Here is a 25,315-nt window from a genome sequence, read left to right as displayed (position 1 = left end):
GAGTATTCTAAATTGAAACTATCATGGTTTGGGAGAATTGTCATGATCAAAATGAAAATATTACCAAAAATACTTTTTTATTCAGGATGCTCCCAATACAATTAGAAGAAGAAGATTTTAAGTATTGGTAGTGATTAATTAATGGATTTTGTAATCAAGGTAAAAAAATCAAGAATAAATAAAAGATATTGGTATAAGGCTCAAAAATTGAGGTTTAGGTATTCCTAATATTAAAAATTTAAGGATAAAAAAGTTGCCAGATTGAAGGAATGGATGATTAAAATGAGACCGAAGGATCAGATTATTGTTACACTTCAAACTAATAAACTATCATGGTATAATTACAGTATATCCAGTTAGATAGTTGGACAAATGAATGGTTGAAGACTAATGGCAAATGTAGAGAATGTACTAAGTATGAACAATTTCTATCATCACATTAAGACATGCAGAAAGATGCTTTGAGGAAGGGAGTAGTAAGTAGAATTTTTAACTTAATTTTGGAACAAGAGGGGGAAAAGACAGAAACAGAAGGTTTGAAATCAATTTGGGAACATTATTTAAAGACAGAAATCAAAACAGAGGACTGGACAAAAAATTAGAATATGAGAGTTTTAAGATTAATGTTGGTAAGAATAAAGGAAACAAATTTAAAAATTAGTTTAAGGTGGTACATGACTCCAGTGAAATGAACATAATAAATTTAGACTATTCTAAGGCCTGTTGGAAATGTGATGAAGAAATTGGCACATATTATATATGGTAGGAGTGTAAATTGATTCGGAAATTTTGGAAATTGATTTTTAAGGAAATATTTAGAAAAGATGTCGAACTTAATTCTAAAATTGCTTTGCTGTCAATTTTTGATGTGATAGAACTTGATTATTGCTCAAAGGAACTGATTTCTAATTTTATGACATGCTAGAATATTAATAGCTAGATTCTGGAAAGATAAAATGATATTAAATTAGAAGATTGCTATAACGAAGTATGGGACATTGCAATAAATGATAAGTTGACTACTGAACTTAAGATGAAAAGGGGGAAAGAAGTTCAAATATTTTTATGCTATTCGGGGTAGAGTTGTTGAATTTGTATTAGTGAAAGGAAACAACAATCAATTCAATTTCGGAAAGAGGGTTCATAATAAAAGTATTGCTCCAAAGGGTCCTGTGGGTATGGGGGTGCACTGTGTTTTAGATTGCATTAGTAAGTATTTTGTATTCTTGTATTTGTTTTGGAAATTACAAAAATAAAGAAATAACAGTCGTTTTAAATTGTTTTATTTAGCCATCTATCAAATGAATGACCAACATAATCATCCAGCTATCCTTAGAGGCAGCTTTCATCCTATTTTAAAAAGAAAACAATCAAGTATTTTGTACTAAGGAATAAAAATGTCATACGAATAAAATATGATTTTTCCAAAGACAAGCATGTATACGGATATATATAATAGTATATTATTATTGATATTACAATGTCAAATTGGTGTCTGTGTTTCATTTTCACATGCAGACCTATTTTCTTTCTTTCTTTCTTTCTTTCTTTCTTTCTTTCTTTCCATTTTATATCCCAGCTTTAACCAGTAAAGGGAATTAAATCAATGTACAACAGCTAAAAAGTGCGTCTTCAAAAGCAAAACAAATTAAAGTATGATTAGGTCGAAACAGGTTAAAAACATTTTTAGTTAAAACAAATCTGATACAAAAGAAGCTTTTCCCCTGCGAGTGGAGAAACTTTAAGGAGGGAACTAACCTAATCGCATAAAGCAGAGGATTTCATAGGTTGGGAGCAGCCACTGAGAGCGCTGTCTGTCTTGAGTTGGCTCCAAACATGCCTGTAATGGCAGTGGGTCTGAGAGAAGGCCCTCTCCCAAGGCTCTTTGAGGCCAGGGTAGATTATATGATGTGTGTTTCCGCAAAAAACCTGGGCCCTGGCTGTACAGGGCTTTAAAAGTCACAACCAGCACTTTGAAATGGGCCTGGAAGTGGAGTGAGGGTCAGGGAAGTTGGTGTAACAAAGGAGTTGTGTCAGCAGTCTGGCTGCAGCATTTTGAACCTGCTTCAAAGGCAGCCCCATGTAAAGCGTGTTACAGTAATCCAAATGAGATATAACTAAGGCATGTGCCACTGTAGCTACGTCAGAGATGTGCAGGAATGGGCACAGCTGCCACACCAGCTTTAAGTGTGCAAATGCGCTCCTGGCCATTGTTGAAACCTGAGCATTCAGAGATGAATGCAGAAGCACAGGATAAGTTTTCAGGGGTAGTGTAACCCCATCTAACACAGAATGGATCCCTATAACCTGATATGCAATTATACATACAGTGGTGCCTCGCTTAACGAGCGCACCGTATAACGAAGAATCCGTATAGCGATCCCTTTTTGGGGATCGCTATACGGAGCTGCCCCAATCGCCGCACTCGCTTTGCGACGATTGGGGCGTCCGGCGGCCATTTTGGAGCTGCCGAACAGCTGCTCGGGGGCTCCAAAATGGCCGCCGGATGACCCGAAATGGCCCCCTGTCAGTGTTTTTGCGCCCTCCCCTTGCTTACCGAAGTCGCGAAAATGCTGCGGGGGGCCATTTCGGGTCATCCGCGGCCATTAAAATGGCTGCAGATGACCTGAAATGCCCCCCCGCAGCGTTTTCGCAACCTCGGTAAGCAAGGGGAGGGCGCGAAAACACTGACAGGGGGCCATTTCGGGTCATCCGGCGGCCATTTTGGAGCCGCCGAACAGCTGATCGGCGGCTCCAAAATGGCCGCCGGACCAGCGAAAACATCGCTGGAGGGGTAAGTTTTGGCGCCTATTGGAACGCATTAAACTAAGTTTAATGCGTTCCAATAGGCTTTTCCTGCCCCGTACAGCGATGTTTTCGCATAGCGAAGGTTAATCCGGAACGGATTAACCTCGCTATGCGGGGCACCACTGTACAGTCGTGCCCCGCTGGACAATTACCCCATATAACGGCAAATCCGCTTCACGACGATGTTTTTGCTATCACTTTTGCAATCGCAAAACGATGTTTTAATGGGGGAATTTCGCTTAGCGATGATCGGTTACTTGCTTCGGGAACCGATTTTCGCTTTATGATGATCAGCAAACAGCTGATCGTTGGGTTTCAAAATGGCTGCCGGCTTTCAAAACGGCCCCCCGCTGTTTTGTGTTGCTTTTTTTTGCAGTCTTTAATGATTAACAAAAATAACTACTTATTAAAGCTAACGTTTCAGGTTTGCTGAAAATAGTTTTATTTTGTTTTGAGGGTGTTTTGTTTTGTTTTTTTGAGTTGGTGATATTCAAATTGTTTTTAATCCTGACTAAAAGCCCTGCAATAAAGGTTTTCTACACTTTAGTTTTTCTCTTGTAAGAAAATATCACCAGCCATGAAGAGACCTTATGGTCTAATATCTTATTATCTCTACAAAAACAGTGGTTGTGATATGTAGAATAATCTAAAGCCACCAATCTATATCTAAATGTCACCAAACACTAGGTAAATAAACATTTTCTCTAATATAAGACCAGTGCCAACACATGGTACACATGCCCAAGGATTTTCTTCACTCTGTATTTCTAAGTTTTAAAGAATTTTAAAGCTACATTTTTTAACATTTAATTGCCATTAGTACAAAAGACAATTTGATATTTTAATCACCAAAATCTTTTGTTATATAGCCAAAACGTATGCATGTGAATTACAAAGGCTTCTAATTACTCTGGAGTCCAATGGAAGTGACTTATTTCTGCATGACCTTTTTATCTATTCAACATGGGCATTTTACAAAATCAAAATAATAAAATATTAAAACTTGAAAATCAAATAGATGAAATGTCCCACAGTGGAATCCTTAAGCCTGAGGGAAGAAAGAAAGAGAAACTCCCTCAACAGTTATGGAAGTGTGGATCTGGCCTTTATTTCCCAGTGTACGGTAAGTATGCTTAGATAAATGCTAAGTCCCAGCATTAATTTTCAGGTATAAACCATCTAGGTTTCATGATAGTCAATGCCTCCCCTATTGATCATTACAGTGAAGATTAATTAATAATTACATCCTGTCAAATTGATTCCAAATTATGATGACCCTTTTCTAGGTTTTTCAAGGTATTGAGTACTCAGAAGTGGTTTATAGTTCCCTTCTTTTAGGGATGTTCTGGGACTGTGCAGCTGATCCAAGTGTACACACACTGGACCTTGTCACAGAAGGATGAGTGACAGTTTGAAAACCTAACTTCTGGATCTATAAACAGATCCTTAACTCCCCGAGTTATCCAGACTAGATGAGGACAATGCTTTACATTTATGTAGTGTCCATTTAAAAAAAAAATGTTGAAAATCCTGTTAGGGTTGGTATAAATCAGGTGTGACTTGAGAGAACATAACAACAACAGCAATGGCTGGAAACCAAGCCTTATGAGGAAAGACTGAAAGAACTAGGCACATTTAGCCTTGAGAAAAGAAGACTGAGGGGAAATATGATAGCACTTTTCAAACACTTGAAAGGCTGTTGTACAGAGGAGGGGCAGGATCTGTTCTCAATCATCCCTGAGTGCAAACATAATATACTAGGTTTTTTTTTCATAAAATGTTGTTATTATGCAACACAGTTGTAAGAGTGAAACTGACAGAATTATTTTTAAGCAAAAGGACAAAGGTATCTTTTAAAAGTTTTTTAAAATTATATAAATGCTGAAAATATGCAAATACTCCACAGTGCAAAGAACTATATAAAACAAATACTTTTAAATTTTCAGACAGAAATTTCTCTAGCATCTTGTGCAAACAATGAATTCTAGGTCTAGCAACAATAGGCCTTATATACTCTATATTAGTTTATTAAGTATTTAAAATATTATACCTCTTTCAGTTTCTTTTTTATTGTAATTAATCTAACTGCCCTTCCTAATAATGTGACTTCGGAATGTTACATATACAGAGAAATATTTTAGGCCACTGCTGAATCACAGACTTTTTACAGGCAAATTATGTATTTTTCCCTGAGTTATGTTTTGTCCCTGAATTATTATATCTTCTCCTAAGATGCATTTTACCTTGTACACAGTACAGGAGGAAGAAATGATCTTGGTTGATTTTGTGCATTTTTCCAACTGTCTTCTTTCTCTGTTCCAGTAAAAACTTACTATTCTCTTTGCAAAATAAACTTTCCAATTCACTGCAGGTTAAAGCTATCAGGACTCTGTTAAAGCTAACAGCTAACTTTGGCTGAGACTCAAGAAAGAATCCCAACTAAAGTATTTATTTTCTACAGATTCTTAAAAACAACAATAAATTTATCCACTTCATCAAACCTATTCTAGATAGGTAGCTATTTATGTCACAGCTCACAACAAGCTAACAATGACAACCATCACTGACATTTTCTTGATGGATTATACTATCATTTTGGGCTTCCGTGAAAGGGCCAAGGACAAGATGACAGATAGAAATCTGCTGCAATTGATTCTTGGCTGAAATCCTCAACATCAAAAGACATACAGTTCAGCTTGGTTGACACATACAAAAGCCACCCTTTTTCAAGTGTGCAATGCAAAAGAAAATAGCCATGAAGGACTAATGGATCTTAGTATTTTTAAAGTATCATGGGGGGGGGGGCTTGCATTTGATGTCTCACAAAATAATTGTTTCTTAAGCTGTTTTCTGTATGGCATTGTAGACCTATTGAAATTAATTCACGAAATATGCCTCAGATATAAGCCTGGAATCTCAAGCAGAGGAGAATATGCAAATCAAAGTAACAGATCACACAGCATAATCCAACATGGACTAAGATGACATGGGTTATATATTCAGTATATTATCATCTTAAAAATAAAATTTGTCTTTATTTCAAGAAATTAAATAACTGTAGTCTATATAGAAAAGGTATTACAGGATGATCTACTGGCTAAGAACAGACAACCTAATTTTTAAGTGTAGAATTAGCAAGGAACCTAATTTTTGTTATTAAGACACTATGATTGTTATTCTTTTTCTTACAGAAAGTTTTCAAGCTTTTTAACAAATTTCAGTAATTATCTCTGATTATTTGTGCTGCCTACTTTTTTCTTCTAGACATCTTGATGCACTGTTTTGTATTCCTATTTTTATTGCCTGTGTTTTCAATTTTATTTCAAAATAGAAATGAGTCTGGAGAGGAAGAGAAAAGAAAAGAAAAAATAAATCATCCTAAAATAAATAAATAAAGGAACAACATCCCAGTGACAATTGTATGAGCTTTCAATTGCATGGAGGTATTTTATTGGGCCCCATCTTTTAATGTATTTTATGTTTTCATTTATTATATCTGTATTTTTGTTTTTTGTACAAACCACCTAGAGTAGACATGTTCTAGATGGGTGGTATATAAGTCTAATAAATAAATAAATAAATAAATAAATAAATAAATAAATAAATAAATAACTCTCCACATGCAAGAACTTGGATAGCGGGGCGGGGCAGGGCTCCTTTATCTGCTGATGAGTTAAGACTAAATAATGAATGCCTGAATAGTTAGGATTCTCCTGAGAATCTCAATGTACAAATGTCTACAGTATTCTTCTGCTGCTCAAGGTGCAGCATACCTGTTTGCTACCTAGGTATATATTATCAGAGGTTAGTGCTGTTTGACTGCTTCTCAGCCGATGGCAGCCAAACTATGATGTGCTGCAAGTTTTTACCATATCCCATATATTATCAAACTTCCCCATCTGGAATGATGACTCTTCAGACTCCAAATCTTTTCTTATCTCATTTTAGTTAGTGAGAACAAAAATAAAATAAAATAAAATATAATTCAAGTTTTTACCCATTGGGTAAGATTAAGATCATTTTTATACCTGTTTTTTTTGGGGGGGGTGGACAAGCATGTCAGAGGCGGGAGCAAACAATACTTAGGAGAAGCTTTTTGTAAAAAAAAAAACTTGCATTTTGTGCAGAATATGGGGTTTTTAACACAAAATATAAGTATCTAATTAATGCAAGTGCACACACACGCACACATGCACATATCCAAGGATAAAATATTTTGCTATTTCTGATGATGATAAAAAGAAAAACTCTGATATTTTCACCCTATTGCAAGCTCAAGAAAAAAGACAGAGTGCTTGAAAGAAATTTTAACATCCTTGTTTATTGAGGACAAAAATATTTGCAACTATTTGTTATTCTTTCAGAGTTCTGAAATGTTGGTAAAATTCCTGTGTTACACAGTAGAATTCATTCATTCATTCATTCAAAATATAGAGATTCACAGAGGAGAATGGGTCCGAATTTCCCAGATAGTCCACCCCTTTTTCATTAACTGGCACTTAAAAGTCTCAGTAACTCACTCTGAGACATTTGCAGGAGTAAAAATAAAGATGTTTCATTACTTACAGTTGTGAACAGAATCAACAGCAAGCAAATTTCAACAGAATAAAGTGAGGGAAAAGAACACTCAGCAGATAGGCAGAACTCTTTTTTATTTCAGAGGACAAACTGATACCTCCCAGCCACACCTACTAGAGACAGCATGCAAGGTTATAAAAACTCCAATAGTTCTAGTCTTACAGACCACAGACTAGATGCAGCCTCACAGGGTCCACCTGGCTCTCAAATGGCTTTTGTTGCTATTTCCAACCAGTGGAAAGAAATAAGAAGACATTTAAATACTGTGTACTGGATTGAGCTATGCTCGGGATATCTGCTGTACATATCTGAGGTGAGCTTTGCAGACAGGAAAGCTTCTACAATAGAGCTTACTCCAGAGTAGAATTGCACAGCACTAAGCATTTGTAATGGGACGTGGTGGCCCTGTGGGCTAAACCGCAGAAGCCAGTGCTGCAGGGTCAGAAGACCAGCAGTCATAAGATCGAATCCACACGACAGAGTGAGCGCCTGTCACTTATCCTAGCTCCTGCCAACCTAGCGGTTCGAAAGCATACAAATGCAAGTACAGTAGATAAATAGGGACCACCTTGGTGGGAAGGTAACAGCGTTCCGTGTCTAAGTCGCACTGGCCATGTGACCATGGAAGATTGTCTTCGGACAAACGCTGGCTCTATGGCTTGGAAACGGGGATGAGCACCGCCCCCTAGAGCCGAACACGACTGGACAAAAAATTGTCAAGGGGAACCTTTACATTTACCTTTAAGCATTTGTAAGGATTACATTTGGCCCAGTACCACATCCATCTGACTGCTGGAATGCAACAAAGTCTCTTTCTAAATTCATCCTCATGCTGAAAAAATGGTTCACCACTTTGTTCCATGCTAAGTTGAAACTATCCAGGGTTTGGGACAGAATTTGCCAGTGAAGTACCATACTATTGTGCAAGTGTTGTTGTGCGTTCAGAAGGAGGGTTTAATCATGCAAGACTACCACTTCTAACAGCTTAATGGTCTCGGTAAGTTTTCTGTTGATGCATGTTTTCTCTGTTTCATTTTGCTGGTTTTGCGTCAAGAAACGATAAGGTACATTTCAACAAGTGTTGAATAACTGTAGCTTCTTTTGGACAGTTTCCTTAGCTACAATTAGATGCATTTTTGGTAGCATTGTATTCCTGTGTACACTTGACCCTGAACTCAATCAGTGTCATTACATCAGGTTTACAATATTGAATTCTTAAGACGTAATACTGAAGTGAGACTACAGTACTGTACTTATATTTGTTTCCAACACAGATTCTGTTACCCAAATGAACTAAAAACTAACAACATTGGAATGGAGGCGAGAGATTTTTTAAAAGGACTGCTCATTCTTTCTAGAAAGATAGAATCCACCTTGAGTTATTTTAAGGAGAAAGGTGGGATAAAATATTTTAAATAAATAAAAGAAAGAAAGAACAGGTCAAAGTGAATTTACATGTTAAAAAGGCAATTTGGATAACAAAGAATAATAGAAGTTTCCAAAGTAGTTAGCATAACTTTTTTAAAAGAACAGCTAAAATATAACAAATAATACATTGGGGGGAAAACTATAATGATTTTTGCATCATTCACAAGCAAAAAGAGCTAAATTCACTGTATACATTATTCATTGTGAATTCTTCACCCACCTCTATAATTATCCATAATGGCTAAAAATATCAGCATGCCTTCTAAAGACTAGGATGCTATTTTTATAGGTTTACTAAGAACATATTCAATCAATATTAACAGATGAACTTTTTTGCTTATGAACTAGACAGGACAGCTTGGAAGGGGGCTTCTCACAGATGGGATATTGCTTATCTGAGAAAAATGAAATATGTCCCAGTTGTTAAAGCTATACTGTGTCCTACCACTGTCAAATTAGAAATCTTGAACAAATCACCAGCATTGTAATCTTCTATTCATACTTTGAACAGTTAAAAATCATGTCATTTAAAGGGCCACAGAGCACATTATTTAACCCATCACCACACTGCTTTTACAATTTTGAAATGTGTTCCTATATAATATTACAATGTAGCTCTTTAGTAATGAATTTCTGAAAAAGAGAAGCTATTATTCTTATTTAAAGCAATGTATTCATGGAAATAAATTAAAGCTTGGCATGATAAAATCTAACAAAAGGGGAGAGCCATGTTATACTTTTACACAATCCAAAGGCAAGGGAGGAGTGATACCTCTATTAGACTATATAATTAAATCATGAACATACCCTAGCTTTTGGTCCATATGGACCTTCACTAGGCTAGACACCTCTTATCTCCGAATGTAAAAATTCAAGAGTTCTAAAAAGAATGGCTAGATGTGTATGCCTATTCTAACATGAGAGTTGCAAATGAAAGCCAAGAGTGTTTGTTTTAAATATGTCCTCTAGCAAAGTTCACTGAATTATCCTAAACTTGCCAGACAAAAGGCTGCCAACCACTAGATTTTTTAAAAAACGAGTTTCTACGAGACGTGAATATTTCTTTAATCATAATATTTGATCACGTTTCTTCCTTAATATGGATTTCATCATGTCGATTGTTTGCTTCTCTCAGCAGAAATCATGCAGTTCACTAAACAAGAGATTTAAGAAGTCATTTCTGTGTAACCTACATTAGCGCACAAAAAAGGTATAGAAAGAACATTTGCTATGTAAAAAGCCTTGTATAACAGTGGCTTAAAGCAACACATCATTAGCATTATAACCCACTGTAAAATACCCACTTTTCTAAAGTGATGTCATGATACATTAATATGAGCAGGTGGTTACCAGACTGATCCCAAAGTTCTGAAACAGGGTAATATTTGATTTTAAGAAATACACCGGCCTAAGTGGAATTGGTTCAGGATTGTTGTAGCTTCTGAGAAAGGAATATGGGCCACCCTTTCCCCTCTCACAATGCCTGCTAGCATTACCCTTTAATGAGGCAATACACAGCATAAACATAAACATCAATTACCTTTGTGCGAATATGAGCTTATAGGAAAAATGCATGGGATTCCAGATGTGGTTCTTGGGGCTCATTGCAATTTTTTTCCAGGATTGTTTCTAGAATTCCCAGAGAAATGTGAGTAGTCTTATCATTTGGATAAACACAGTAGTAGTAACCCTAAGTAGGACTTTTGTTGTTTAGTCATTTAGTCGTGTCCGACTCTTCGTGACCCCATGGACGAGAGCACGCCAGGCCCTCCTGACTTCCACTGCCTTCCCGGAGTTGGGTCAAATTCATATTTATAGCTTCGATGGCACTGTCCAACCATCTCATCCTCTGTTGTCCCCTTCTCCTCTTGCCGTCACACTTTCCTAACATCAGCGTCTTTTCCAGAGAGTCTTCTCATGAGATAGCCAAAGTATTGAAGCCTCAGCTTCAGGATCTGTCCTTCCAGTGAGCACTGAGGGTTGATTTCCTTTAGAATGGATAAGTTTGTTCTTCTTGCAGCCCAGGGGACTCTCAAGAGGACTAGTGAGATGCAAAAATTCTGAGCAGGTAGGGGTCCAAAACAGAAGTTCAAGGAAGCTGTTGAAGATCACTGTTTTCTACAGTTCTCATGTCCACATTGTGTTGGATATGAAAGCCATATGCACATATTATCAGTCTTCTCAAAGAAGCTGTCATATTAGATATATCAAACAAAACAAAGACACTTGGTTCCTTAAAGACTGTTATATTTCATTGTGAGCTTTCATGGATCAACTCCACTATCTCAGACACTTAGCTCTATAACTTAATAAGGGTATGGATAACAAAATGACAATGGTTCATTTGCATAGGAATGGGACCATTAAGTCATAGGTTGTGTCAATTAGCAGGATATATACAGGCACAGGAAATGAGTCTGTAAGGTGACAACACCATTATTGAATTGAGAACAATTTAAACATTCCTTTAAGATGAGAATACAGTGGTGCCTTGCTTGATGACATTACTCCATTCCAGCGAAACCGCTGTAGAGCGAAACTGTCGTCAAGCGAAATAAAAAAGGCCATTGAAATGCATTGAAAACTGTTCAATGCGTTCCAATGGGTGAAATACCTGCTCGTCCAGCAAAGCTCCTCCATAGGGCGACCATTTTCTGCTCCCTGCATAGCAAAAAATCCATCCTAAAAACAGCGGGGGAGCCATTTTGGAAACCCGACGATCAACTATTTCGATCATTGTAAAGGGAAAAATTGGTTCCCGAAGCAGGGAACTGATCATTGTAAAGCATTTTTTCCCATTAGAACATCGTTTTGCGATCACAAAAGTGATCACAAAAACCTAATCATCAAGCAGATTCGTCGTTTAACGAGGTAATCGTTAAGCGAGGCACCACTGTAGGTGCTAATAGAGGATTTTGTTTTATTAAATCTTTATGTAGAGCACTGTCCTCTGTAAGCTGCAAAAGGCAGCCACCCTATTCAGTTTTAATTCCAGCCTGATCAAAAGTCTGATTAGCTCTTGTGTCTTAACAGTTGAGTAGGACAGCCATCCCCTCCGGGTTCCATCTGAATGACAAGCAGAAATGAACCAGGGAAGGCTAAGCTGCATTCCCAGGCAGGGCCCCATCCTGTCAGACAGTAACACAAAACCACTTCTCGCCAAGGCCATATTGCACCATCTTTTTTGGATGACCCTTCCTCTGGACTTTTTCCAGACCCCAAAACTCTTTCAAAAGCAATGTAAGAGTGTTCTATTTTCAAAAAATTTTGCATTGAAGTTGCATATCTGCTACAATATATCTTGCTCTAATTCATATCTCTGTCCTGAAATGTATCTTTAATGTCTTACAACTGTGGGCTAATGCCACTGAATTTAAATTAATTCAACAGAACTATAAAAGCAAACCAAAAGAAAGCTTTTTTTCCTCACTCAGACCCATTAGAAAGGATAGCATAAGTAAGAACATTTAGCTGATAACATTTCAAATTATTATAGTTTAAATGCAGATTTCTGTACTAATTTTGAGGAAAAATGGGAAATAAATCTAATTGTTAAAATAAATATTAAACCATTACTAATGCGGATGCCAGCCGATGCTTGTTTCACTATAGTTCTTCAGCTTTCTGAAAATGGCTTTCATTGGATAGAGAGTCACTCTGGAATCAAGGTACAAATCCATATTGCATTATAGAATGCACATAACTGAACATGAGAATTTTTTTACACAACATAAAAATGCCATGGATAGTATAATTTAGCCTTATATTTATAAACACAAGATAGGTTTTATACCACTAAGTAAATCCAAGAGTGGCATTAGTGTCAGAACAAAGTCATTTATGTACAAATATTCAGTACAAGGCCTCAAGAAAAATAATGCAATCTATCCCCCAGTTTAATAAAAGGAAGCCCACTCAGGTAATAAAAAAAACCTCCCACCATTCTAACTTATTACATTACAAGGACATAAATCTGCCCTTCCCATATGAAAACCATGCTTGTCTGGAACAACAACAGCAAATTGTTAACACAAAACTTCAGTCTATGACATTGTCTACTTGGGCCAAACAAGCTCAATGTCCACATTACCATTAGGACTTCAAGGCTGCTGAATCTTGCAGAATAAAAGGATCAGAATAATGATACTGTGTGAAAAGAGCTAAACAGATTATCTACAAATAACCTGCCATGTCACCTGAATTTTCACATATATGATACTGAGCCAAGGGTGTTTTACTCTTAAGAAAGAAGCCTACCAAAAATGGGAAGCCTTAACAGTATCAGAAATGAAGAGTGAACCCTTCTAGCTAAAAGAAGTCCCTGAGGGTTACGGGGACAACTGAAGTGTGTTGTATTCACAAGCAAAATCTTTCAATTGCCAGATCTCTGTATTTTGTTAGTTTTTCCAATTCTTTATTTTCAACTCTGGCATCCCCTGGAATTGCAGTCTCAATGATCCAGACATTTCTTCATTCTACAACTATGTTTGGTGTCTTATGTTCAAGGTGTCTATCAGTTTGGATCCAGAAATCCTACTTCATCATTTTCTGACACCACTTCTACCTGATGACCCCATGGGTCTTTTAAGTCTGGCAAGTTATATTTTTTGCATAATGACCAGTGCATTAATTTTGCCATTTGATCATGTCTAATTTTGTATTCTAGTTGTTCAGAGTGGACATTTGTTGTTAGCACTAATTCCTTGAATCTTAGTTTTCAACACATTGGTTTGGAGTGTTTATTCTTGTGCAGCAAAAATATTATTATTATTATTATTATTATTATTATTATTATTATTATTATTATTATTATTATTATTATTATTATTATTATTATTATTATTATTATTATTATTATTATCATCATCATCATCATCATCATCATCATCATCATCATCATCATCATCATCATCATCATCATCATCATCATCATTTTTTGTTGTTGTTAAAACTTAGAAAAATTATAAAAACATTGACGGATATAACAGACACAAGTTTTAACCAAAAACCTAAGTATCTGTTAAATAATGGCACAGTATTTTGCTCTTCCTAATATTGCCATTTCTGTAGCTCTAATACGTAGTGTTATTTCTGAGATCTGCAACTGTTTATAGTACTGTGCGAAATTTCTTGATATTCTTCCCAAAGTCCCAGTGACTCCGGGGACCACTAAAGTGTGTTTCACCTATAAGTGAGATGTTTCAAATGCCAGGTCTCTGTACTGTACTTTGTTAGTTTTTTCCAGTTCCTTATTTTTGATTCTCACATCCCCCAGAATTGCAATCCAGACACATCTTCATTCTATCATGACTATGTCTGGTGTGTTGTTGTTAATGCTGCTGCTCCTGCTTCTTTAACTACTGTAGGGGACAAAAATATTGTACTTAATGAGCAAATTCTATGCTTCATTTTATTAATTTATTCAAGAATCATGAGAAACAGCTACCCTGCAGAGGCACTCATAACCCCAAGTAAGAGCCAAATGGGTTTCCAACATACATGTACTTAATTTGAAACCAATATGGGTGTGTGGATATGGCTCTAATTCATAAACATTTTCAACAGTTATTCTTCTTCAGATCCAGCACTCCGAATATGGAGGAAACTTGAGAGACAGAATTCATAATCATCCTTTTCTACCCAACATCTCTCATTTTGACACAGAGGCATATGCTCAGTTTATAATATGGTGCCTTGTTGCCATAGTAACAGGAAAATGAAATTCTTCTTCAAGTACATTTCTGAAAGAATAGTCAAGGGAAAGACAGACAATGAATGACAAAGCAACATATTTAGAGTAATATCACCATAATACAAGGATACCAATTTGCTTTTAAATTTCATTCATGTAAGAATGGAACTTTCAAAACAAACTGCCAAGAGAAACACAAGGCACTAGCTGTCTGCTTATACTCAAATAATTTTGAACTAAAATAGAGATTGAGAGAATGTACAGAACATACAGGGAAGCTGTCAGTCAAGCATAGGATGGGCGTCAAAGACTTGGGTTCAAATCTGTTCCTTCTTTTGTATTTTCCTTCACATTGTGTTTTTTTTAAAAGAACAGCTGGTAGGAAGACAGAAAACAATTTTGCAGCTAAGGGCAGCGAGAGAAATTAATAATCCCCTTCCACAATATAGAACACAGATTTCCGAAATGCATGCCGAGAAATTCTTGAATCATTTGAAAAATTAGCAGAGAGTCCTCATTTAGCAGATCCATAATAACAATTTCCCCTGAACACAGCCTGCCTACCACCAAGAACAATATTTCAGGTGTAACTTGCAATTACAAGACAATTGCCGTTCCATTCTAAGGTGAAGACTCAAATCGTGTGGTGTAATCTCAAGGTCCAAAAATCTGTTACCAGAGTTTATGAGTGGTATTAACTCCCTGGAACATTTGCCACTCCCAGAATTATCAGAGATATCCAGGGGCTCTTGACAAACTTCTTTTAAAATATGGGGAGGTTGTCCAAAGATAGGCAGTAGCAGAAGGAAAAGAAAACACCCACTTAGTTGGATTCGCTAAAGACTAGGATAAAGAAATCGGTTGTACATTCAGTGAGGTATAGTTATTTTTTAAAAAAAAACTTTACAAGCTGTTATATAGTTCACACATATTAACTGTCCCTCAGGGTTCTTAAAATCTTTACTATAATCATTATACAGTGGTGCCTCGCATAACGAGTGCCCCGTTTAACGACGAATCTGCATAGCGATGCAGATTTTGCGATCGCAAAAGCGATCGCATTGCGATGTTTTAATTAGGGAAAACATCACATTGCGATGATTGGTAAGTGTTTCGCTTACCGATCTTCGCATTGCGATGTTTTAAAACAGCTGATCGGCGGTTCCAAAATGGCCGCTGGAAGAAAAAATGGCTGCCCACAGCGTTTTCGCACAGTTTCCTCGCTTACCGAGGTGGCGAAAATGGCGGCTGTATGGAGGATTTCTGCTTAGCTGTGAGTTTATTCCCCATAGGAACGCATTGAAGGGGTTTCAATGCGTTCCTATGGGGTTTTTTGCCCAGTATAGCGACGATTTATCCGGAACGGATTATCGTTGCTATGAGGGGCACCACTGTATACACATTCACACTTCTATCAACCTCCTTGTTCTCAGCATTTACTATTTCCTTTAGAAAGCCCACAATTGGATATATATATAAAAAAATAATGAATGCTGAAGTTATTAACAGCACAAGTTAGAGAGAAAATATTGAGATCATACTCTTTCGTTTTCAGTTGCTTTTTAGGGAGTGGGCTGCACAAAATGACCAATACTAGTAATTACACACCAAAGCATTCAAAGGTGGTAATGGTTACACAGTTGTGATATCTCACAGATGTAGTACCTGTAGCTGATTACTGCAAACTGGAAAGAAAATGCATTATTCCACAGGAAATAAATTAGGTATCCATCTGGCATCAACAACAGTACAGTAGCTCTGTCTTTGAAGCTGATTTGCATTTTCACCTCAACATATCCTCATTACTTAGAGGACACCTCTAATGTTAAACCTTAACAGAAAATATATGTCAATGTATCTGTGCATCTATTTATAAAACATTATATGAATGGTGGATAGTACACACCAGGAGGCAAAAATAAGAACAGCTATGGTGCTTCAAGGTAGTGCTAATGCTGACTTATGACAAATGCAGGTTTGTGCTGTAAAATCAAAGCTCAAAAAAAGTAAAGCAAACCCTCTCAAGATACTACACTAGAGATATTTGAGTGTTACTGAAGGATCTAAAAAGAGATCAACTAAAACATATTACTGCCTGAACTGGATAGACCAAATGCCCGCCCACTCCCCCTTGTGAGTTATAAAACATTTTGTCTCATTTCAGATATTTATTTATTTTCTATACTGCCCCTTTGGCTGGGGGCCATTCCAGGAGGTTTATAACTAAATAAATCAATAATCAACAACAATAGTAAAGCAACATTAAATTAAATTGACACCAGACTTCAAAATAATAAAAGTGAACAGACAGACTAACATTATAACTTAAATTAAGACATTTAGATACTAATCCCTGTGTCCATCTACTCCCCCTACCCTGCTCCTAATATTTCCTGAACCAGATGACTTCAACCTCCTGAATGGCAAAGCTGGGCATGCCCCTCAAAAAAACAAAACAAAACAAAAACCTCAAGGAAAGGGTGCAGATTGTAACAAATGGGGAGTTATGAATATTTATAAATTTACTGATAAAGTGCAGCAAGAAAATAATCCTTATTTTAGGAAACTATATTACAATCTTCTGGTTTCCATCCATTTTCCATGAGGAAGCCCTTCAACTTCATACCAAATTTCAATCGAGCATAGATGCTTGTATTGTTCTGAGTCTCTTCTCTCACACATGTTCCTACCTGCCCTATATTCAATCTTTTATTAAACAGCAAACCTGGGCTGTGTTACTCTAGAAATCCCACATGCACATCCACAATATACTAAGAAACAGAGATCTTGCTGTATTATTATGAGCACTGTTCTTTTCTGTTGATTCTATTTTTAACTTTACTTCAAACCAAAATAAAGTCATAAAGAAAGAAGGAGGTGAGGGGAAAGAGTTTGGGTAGGACATTTACAAACAGGAAGAAGAAAACTGGTTTGAAATAATAGGAAAATCTCAAACTCAGGTTCATGAAGACAGTCAAGATTTCAGTGTTGGGAAGTGGTCACATGATCAGTGCATAGTGGGTAGCTAGTTCTCATCTGAAATGTAAACAAGGAAGTTTGAAAAACAGTTGGTTTAACTGTTAATATTTGATTTCAAATCTTACGAAATAATTTTGTACACCTAGGCACTTCTATTAGAGTCCCAGTGCTTCAAAATAATATTCAAGGTTTTTATTAAAATACATGAAACAGTTTCAGATGACTCAGAGAAAAATACTTTGATATACTTAACAGGCAGTAGTAAGGATGTAAAATCTCACTTGCCAGCATCTTTATGGTGTGCACATAAGTTTGTGTAACTTGCCATTGCTAAATGAGAAGGTGCTTGGGGTGTCCCAGTCATATATCTGGTCATGTGCCCAGTTATGCTACCAAGATGCACCCTAGCACCCCGTCAGTTACCTCAGTTAGGAACTCCAAGTTATACAAATCTTTCAAAAACATCAACAGGATTCTGGTCATCTGGTTAACAGCCATCTTCTTGAAAAGAACTGTTCTCTTAAATTTTATATTGTTTTAGTGTGGATGATGAGGTCAAGCAGTCCTCTTCAGATCACAATCAGCTGACACATGATTTCAGCACATAGTCACAGGATGTGTGAAAGATATGGTTATTTCCAAGCCAAGACATGGCTTGGGGGGGGGGGAAGGTTAGGGACAGGTAATAAAGTTGTTTATTGAGGTTATAAGTGATATAAGTGATAAATTATTTAACTGGGAATATCTCATGTTTCTTACAGATAGTATTGAGGCAGGGCAATAGTTTTCACCTTGATTTGGAAAGGTGAGGAAATCAAATAAGAGAAAACGGGAACATGCTACTTATTGAGGCCTTAGGCCTGGAAACTTGGACCGTGCATCTGTTTGGAATTTTGGTCATCGTGTCTCTATGACCTGCTTGCTCATATAATTATATGAGATTTTTTAAAAAGGGAAGGGGACCTAAAGTTGACAGAAGCATTTGGTTTGAAATAGACAAGAAGCTGTCAAAATAGTAGGAGTCTTTATTCAGCAAGGCTTTGAAGAGACAAAAGCTGGCCATTTATAGCACAGGGGCCATGAGCACCACAGAGATTATATTTATTAGTCTTCAATGTTTTTTTTTTCTGTCAGGAAAGAGAAGAGATTTGAAGGAAGGTATATGAACAGTGCGGTTAAACCGCAGAAACCTCTGTGCTGCAGGGTCAGAAGACCAGCAGTTGTAAGATTGAATCCACGCAACAGAGTGAGCTCCCATCGCTTGTCCCAGCTCCCATCAACCTAGCAGCTTGAAAGCATGTAAATCCAAGTAGATAAATAGGTACCATCTTGGTGGGAAAGCAACAGCATTCTGTGTCTAGTCGCACTGGCCACATGACCATGGAAACTGTCTTCGGACAAACACTGGCTCTATGGCTTGGAAATGGGGATGAGCACCACGCCCTAGAGTCGGGCATGACTGGACTAAATGTCAAGGGGAACCTTTACCTTTATATGAACATTCTCATGTCATCACCTGAATGAGAGGAGACAATCCCAGGACACTTCCCCCAAAATAGCATAGGAGAAAGCAAGAGAATGAATTTCTGCTATGTTCTAGACCAGTGGTACTTAACCTTTTTGAAAGAAACGCCCCCTTGAGCCAGTGATGAAGTTATCATTGCCCCCCTTCCCACGGGGATATCCTATTTCATTCATTCATTCATTCATTCATTCATTCATTCATTCATTCATTCATTCATTTATCCATCCATCCATCCATCCATCCATCCATCCATCCATCCATCCATCCATCCATCCATCCATTCAAGACACTTAAATAAAATGACCCCTGAATATAAAATTCAATTGCTAGAAAATGAAATGCCCCTCAAAAAGTAACATTTAAGGATTTAGTTACAACTGAATTTTAAGACACAAAAATAAATATAAAAAGGGCATAAAAACAAACCGCAATGCAGGAACTAAAAATTTCAAGATGAAAACTCTGAAATTAAATTTAGATTCAAGGAAATATATATTCATGCACACTAAAAAGGGTTAAAAAGACACAAAGAAAAATTTTACAGAAGGAAAGCAACAAAAATCAGAGCGACAATATATATATATATATCTACAGAAAAAGTTTACACAAAGAGCACAACAAAAAATTGAAACCATGAAACCAAGAAACCAAAATATAATATCGAACTGAAGTGCACGTTAAAAAAATACAGTACAAAGAGACACAAAATGTTTTACAGAGCACAACAAGAATTCAAAAACGAAGCAAACATCACACTGTATAAGAACAAAGAAGACAGGGGCGACTGCAATAACTACCGTGGCATCTCTCTTCTCAGCGTTGTAGAGAAGCTGCTTGCCCATGTTGTGCTGAAGAGACTCCAGGTCCTTGCAGACAGAGTCTATCCAGAATCATAGTGTGGATTTCGAGCTAATAGATCCACCACTGACATGGTATTCTCCGTCAGACAGTTGCAAGAGAAATGTAGGGAACAACGACAGCCACTGTTTGTGGCCTTCATAGATCTCACAAAGGCCTTTAATTTGGTTAGCAGGGATGGCCTTTTTAAAATACTTCCCAAGATTGGATGTCCCAAGATTGGATGTCCATCAGATCCTTTCATGAGGGAATGAAGGGCACTGTAGTTTTTGATGGCTCAACATCAGATCGCTTTGACATTGGATTCCAAAAAATCTCCTGTATGGAGAATTAGTTCAGTGAAATTGTCCCAGCGGGAGATCCCAGTTGTGATACAAAGATATCTGCAAGTGGGATCTGAAGGCCTTAGGAATGGACCTCAACAGATGGGAAACCCTGGCATCTGAGCATTCAGCCTGGAGGCAGGTGGTGCATCACAGACTCTCCCAATTTGAAGAGACCCTTGTTCAGCAGGCCGAGGCAAAGAGGCAGTCCTGAAAGTAGCAAAATCAGGGAGCTGGACAGGGGACAGATTGTATTTGTCTTCAGTATGGGAGGGATAGTTACTCTCGAATTGGCGTTCTTAGTCACACTAGATGCTGTTCCAAGTCCTCCATACAGAGCACATTTCCATAGTCTTTCAAGACTGAAGGATGCCTAATCAACTAATCACACATGGGAAAAACTCAAAACAAGACATGAAAATGAAAAAGGGTGATAGAAGGCACTGTCCCCCTTGAGAAGAGGGAAGGAGACAGTTTTCAGTGATGCCACTCCCTCTTGCAGACCACTTCAGATCTGCTGTTAAGTGTGAGTTGGGTAACTGAGCTTGGCGTGGTGGCAATGGAAAATCAGGGAAGCACAGAAGAAAGAAAATTGGGGTAGGGAAGCAGCCTAATTTCTTCTTTCACCGGCAAGATGATCCTTACTGTGTATTCCAAAGCTCGAAAAATGCAGCTTGATAAAAGCTTCACTTTATCTTCCACAGACTACCTTTGACACATAAATGTACCTAAAGGGTGGCAATTAAAAACAGTATGTCTCCGTGGCTTCTGGCCACATCCTGATAAAAACATAACCAGGACTATGTATTGATGGCCCATTCTAGTTTCACCAAAAGACTTAGTCTTCATACTGACCAATTATATGTCAGCAGTTGGTTTTGTCACTTCAGCTACAAGTCATAACAGAATCTTGAGAATCTTAGAATAATAGAGTATTTGTTTGAAAGGAAAGGAATATTGATTTTTCTACTGTCTGAACTCTAAATTCAAGATAGCAACCCACTTGGGTCTAAAAATAAATAAATTTTTAAAAAAAGTCTGAGCAATTGGTTGTTGTGGGTTTTTCAGGCTCTTTGGCCGTGTTCTGAAGGTTGTTCTTCCTAACGTTTCGCCAGTCTCTGTGGCCGGCATCTTCAGAGGACAGCACTCTGTGCTTCAACGACCATTAGATCCCGGCCGTGAAAGGCTTCCTGAATATAGTCTGAGCAAAGTTAGAGAGAAATTCTGTAGAGAGTAGACTTTATATTAAGGATATAGAGAAGCAAATTAGGGCTATATATTGCCTTGTAGCAGCTTAATTTTTTTTAATTCAAGGAGCATTGTTAGAATAATGTAAAAGTCTGTTGACCAAAGCAACCTTCTACACACAAAACTTATTTAATGTAATGTTTTTACATTATCTTTTCAGAAGATTTTGAGAAGAATTTTCAAGTTTTATGCCAATCACTTCACAGTCCTAAGGGTTTTACAGTAGTCAGAAAGTAATGAGTAACATTTACTCTTTGCAACATTTACTCACACAAATTACTTTGGGGGAGGAGGGTTACAACAACATTCATAACGAATTACCTTAAAAACAACTTCCCAAGTACCCAACAGAACAATAAACAACTGAATTGCTGAACAGCTCATTGAGAGATGGTGCGCCACCCCCAAACTGACCTGTGTCTTTCCGCGCTTCCATTGCAATGGGCGGGAAGGTAGGACAAGGGCAGGGGAAGTTGTAGTCTAAACCTTGTGGAGTGTACCCACCACCCCCTTCTTCAAGCTGCCCTTTTTGCCTTCACTGAACGGATCCTCTGGATTCAGGGAGAAAGAGGAGCGGCTGACTTTCTGCAATATGTTTGCTTAAGTCTCTCTATGACAGCCCTGTGGATTTTGCCCTCAGCGCTCTCAGTTCAATTTGAGAGCTTTCTCTCCCAGAGGATTTACACATAGAGGCATATCACACCCATGTACATGGAAGACGGGAAGATCTCAAGTCCGACATCCCTCAAAGCCATTAAAGTCGGCCAGGTGAACTTTCTTCCCCCCTGACAGCCAGCCAGCCACAACAGGACAACAAGAAAAGCTGGAAAAGCGGCCGAATTCCCACCCACCCAGGATGACCCGAGCCAGCCCCATCCCTAAAAATCTTGCCAAGCCACCCCAAACTGACCCGTTTCTCTCCATGCTTCCCTTGCAATGGGCGAGAAGGCAGGATGGACAAACGAGGCTCATCTCTCCCTCCCCCCCAGGTGCGAGGCAGCACTTCATCAGGCAAGAACGGGGACCTGAGAGACCCTTTCCTTCCACCCAATCCACACTCGGTGCTCCCCTAAGGGAGAAAGGTGAGACGTGCCAGGCAGAAAGAGCTGGATCGTCTGGCAGCGGCAGCACCGGATCCACTGCCAGCACCATGACTGCAGCTGCCTTCACTGGTTTGGCTCGCTCCAGTGACCCCCTACCACCCCCTTCTGTTCCTTTGCCCCCACGCTGCCCCTTTTTGTTCTGCCACCCCCTGGGGAGCGTTATTGTCCACATTAAGAACCACTGTTCTAGACAGTGCTTGAACCTTCAGAATTTTGCTCTCCATCTCAGCCCCATATCACTGCTATACTATTGGGTTAATGCCATACTCTCAGGACCTCATGGAGGGTTGTGAGTTTGGAAAAGAACCCAATCTGTGAGCAAGATCACAGAACATGATCCTGGGAGCCACGTTATACTGTTCAGAATGGAGATCAACAGACCTGCACATAGTCACATGTGTAATAGTGAGTGTTTTTTCTTTATTAAAAATAACGATATGATTAATCACTTGATGTAAATTTCCAGAAGCAATCAAATCTGAAAAAAATGTTCCTTATCCTGCCTGATATTTATCCGTAAAAGTGAATTTTGGCTCTTTTAACCTATAACAGCAATTTTAGACATTATCACACTATTGTAATTAAACGAATAAGAGAGTATCGTAATTCCTCTCCTACAGAATGCTGATGTTCTTCTTGATTTTGATGAAGAGTCAGGCTGCCATCATGGAACTATAATTTCATAAGAAAAACAACCACCTTTAGTGCAAAAACACTTTTAATATATCCTTTGTTGAAAACCTGGCTGTGGAGTGCGACTCCTCAAAATTTGCAGTTAGAATTTCAACTGGAAAATGTGTAGAGGAAGGGCATTCAAAACTGAGAACTTGTGACATGAACTGTAATATGAACCAATAAGACAGTTTAGGGATACTTGGAACAGAAAATATGAGTGGTTACCTTATGAGTAGGAAATAGACACAGTTATGTTTTTATGTTGTTCAGGAAGTCTTTTGTCCAAATAAACAGCAAAAGATAGAGATGCAGATGAAATGTTTGTTCATGTTGGCTTTTTTAAACTGGACAAAAACATTGGACAGGTTTCATAGTCATAAACATTCCAACTTGCACTGTTCTGCCATCCATGTTTTAGCTGCTAATGAAACTCAGATAAATGTACACAACACTTGGCAATAGAGGGCAATTAGAAGCAAATGCAGAGTTCTAAGAAGGCACTGCTGAAATGGTATAATCTCTAAGGTATCTTATCTGCCAAGACATAGCTGTGTGCGGTCAAACCAAAGTCAATTCTTGCCACTTGCCACTGATGATGTTCCAAAACTTAGGTCATGTTTGAACTGTACAAACTATAAATGGCTTTTACTAGTTATTGTAAATTAGATTTTTTAAATCATGGATCATAATATTTTATACACATTAGAGGAAGAGATTGGAACAGCTGTTTATTATAGAGTACTTGCTGATGAAAATTACAGTCCTGACCAAAAAGAAGGTTTCATTTTGTTTATTCACTGTCACAGAGGATGTATCTGTGGATGAATTCTATTTGGGTTTTATAAGACTAACGGCATTACAACTAAATCTCCCTTTTCTGTACTAAAAGGTGATTTTGTTGTGCTGCTTTTCCTCTTAATAGATGTGAGGGCCCACCCTGTGATAGAATGTCTGATGTCATTGGATACCTTAGTGGCCTTCAAGGTCTTGTAAAAGGATGAAAACCATGAATGCTATATGTTCACTGTGTAGTACATGCTGTGAATCTGAGGCTGCAAGATCAGTTATTAAATATTAGTATGTGTAAAACATTGTCTGTGTCTGATCACTGTTCTGAGAACTTCACCCAAGCATCCTGTTTGGTTTAAACACTTCACAGTAGGGAGAACTGGATAAAATCTGAGACCTATGTGTCCAATAAGGTGGACTCTTTGAACAGTTTTTTTTTAAAATCAGTTGCTCTCAATTACAGAAAGCCAACAGAATTCCTTGAGGATGTGGTTTCTGAGGAAAAAGGGGATCCTGCGTCAAAAGCAGATAGATATACAGAATCTGAGAAAATCTGAATCTTGCATTATACTATAGTTTTCCAACACTCATGCATGTACAAACCAAAGATAAGGAAGTTTCTATACACTATATATTAACCCTTAACACTGGACATAATTCAAAGGACAGCATTACACAATTTTCCAAGAGCATTACATATATATGCACACACGCACATAATTGCACTTTAGAAGTTATAAAAAGAGTCAATTAATATTTGAGTTTGTCACCCACTTAAGGGCATTAGATTCTAAATTGAATATAGAAGTGGTCCCCAACATTTTTGGAACTGCGGAGCAGTTGGGGGGCAGGGGAATCCCTGTGCTTGCGGGTGGGGGTGTCAGGCTCGCAAGCATGTGTGCCAGTGCAACATGCCCACCTTGCGTGCATGGGGTGCAGAGATTCATCTCCGCAGCCCAGTCCTGGGAAGCCCACGGACCGGCACTGGGCCACGGACCGGGGGTTGGAGAGCCGTGGCATATAGGATCCTTTTTTGTGTGCTTATAGAAAGATAAAAAAAAACTTTACAAGGCCAAAAGACAGCAATTTCACAGATACCTCACAAGAACCTCCTATTTCAAATCTGGGTAAATAGGGATTTTTAAATTTAACATTAAACTATGCTTTTGGTATCTTACATTTGTAACTCTGTCATCTAAATATTTCACTCTTGTTTGATAGCATAACATATTTTATAATTTAAAAATTATAATTTTAAAATGATGTTAGGTCTTGTTTCTGAAATCTCTTTTTTATTATTCTTTTACAT

General features: G+C 37.8%; 1 protein-coding gene across 5 annotated transcripts in view; it reads right to left on the bottom strand.

Annotated features, from left to right (window-relative positions):
- IMMP2L (inner mitochondrial membrane peptidase subunit 2) overlaps positions 1-25,315 on the bottom strand; it is a 659,819-nt gene that overhangs the window by 474,161 nt on the left and 160,343 nt on the right. The gene's annotated exons all lie outside the window — the stretch shown is intronic.

This window comes from Pogona vitticeps, chromosome 5, assembly GCF_051106095.1.
Source record: "Pogona vitticeps strain Pit_001003342236 chromosome 5, PviZW2.1, whole genome shotgun sequence".
NCBI classification, from domain to species: domain Eukaryota; kingdom Metazoa; phylum Chordata; class Lepidosauria; order Squamata; family Agamidae; genus Pogona; species Pogona vitticeps.
Note: the sequence above shows the minus strand (reverse complement) of the source record. Positions and strands in the feature narration are given on the sequence as shown.